This window comes from Drosophila biarmipes, chromosome 3R (genome assembly GCF_025231255.1).
Source record: "Drosophila biarmipes strain raj3 chromosome 3R, RU_DBia_V1.1, whole genome shotgun sequence".
Taxonomy (NCBI): Eukaryota; Metazoa; Arthropoda; class Insecta; order Diptera; family Drosophilidae; genus Drosophila; species Drosophila biarmipes.
In genome coordinates, this window is record NC_066616.1 from 4446010 (window position 1) to 4447675 (window position 1666).

Sequence of the window (1666 nt, forward strand, 5' to 3'; positions counted from 1 at the left end):
GATCCGCGTAAGTTAGAAATATTTTAATTGTTAAGAACCTGTTCAAGGTGTAAAATGCATTTTGCCAGAAAACATAAAAACATTTGTATAAATAAAAGTTGAATGTTAAGACAATAGAAATTGGCTAAAGCCAGGAGAGCAATACCCAGGCCTGGGAGACACATTCTCATAATGGTTTGGAGTGCATTATGAACGTGATCTCATCCCATTCGACAATTCAAGAGTGATTCAGTATCGAGCCCTGCCGAAAATACGCCGTCAATCGCGACAAATACTCGTTGTTACAGGGGTCACTGCGGTCAATCCCCCCCGGTGGAGCGCTACTCCTTGGAGCTCCTATTCCAAATTGCAGTCGGTTGGGGGTTTTTAATTCGAATTCCGATCGCGGGAGCGCTGTCATCATCGCCAGCCACCAGCCCAGCGCTGTCATGCCAAGGCAGTTATAGGAATAGGAGGCAGAACCGAACCGCTTCGTGGCAGAAACAACTTGTTCAGCGCCAGCTTGTCTCATTGTACCGGGCCGTCTGCCGGGAGTCCGGGAGTCGAGCGATCGACCCCAGTTTTTGTGGTCGGGGTGCCGCGACATGGCCACAATTGATGGCAGCACTCAAACACACAGCGCCACTCCGTTGGCAAATCATTTGCAATCAAATTTTTAGTTGTAATAATTATACGAATTCTATATTTCCAGGCAGCACTGTGCGACAGTTTGGCACGCTCAGATTCGGTGGGATCGGTAATCACGGGACGCTTCATTACGTCTTAGGGCAGCGACATTATCTGGATACTTTCCCAAGAACCGGATTCGAACCAGTCCTGCGTTCGCTTTGTTCTTTTTTCGTTTTCGATTTTAACTGCAGTTTGTTAAGTTAAAACCTTCAAATATGGGTCGTCTTCATAACGGAACTCGGCGGTACATTTGTAGGCCGACGTTAAAGAATCAATATTTATCTTCATTAGCAGGTAAGAGTATTTAATAAGTAACCTTTGAAAATAATCTTATAAAATAAATTCTGATTGATTATTATAGTTCCTACGAATGGAACTAAACTATTAAAGCAACTTGTGAGTCTTGTAAAATGCAGTGCGGCCAAAGAACTTAGTTATCACAAGTGGAGTAGAGTTTTATAGGACTGTATAAGTATGGGTTTTGTGCATATAAAGAAAATAGTCCAGAAAGCCAAATCGAACCAGTAATGGGGGGTTTGGCTTGGAACGAGTTTGTTTGCAACATCAGTCTTCACGAGTAAGTTTACTAATTTATATTATCTTTGCTATCACTGTAAGAGGTATACGAGTATGTAAGCAAAGTAAAACTTAGTAAGAAAAGAATCGTTAAAAAGCGCACCGCTGTAATTCGAAAAAAGATATCTAGGTTTCAATTACAGCGGATAAAATGTCACAATATTATTTTTTTAGAAAAACTACCTTACTCACACGTTCATCTTGCCAATTCAAAGTAATTTTATCAACCAATTAGGCCTTACATTTTCCACTTAGAAATCTCTCTTTTTGTCGTTGTAAAGAATTTAAGGCATGGTGTTAATAATAATTATAAATACAAATATTTCGAAAGGTTGAAAACAAAGGTTACTTAAATAATGCAAATACTATAAACGGTTCAGACCCAAAGTGGTAAATATGCTGATAACTAAAACGCTTTCAA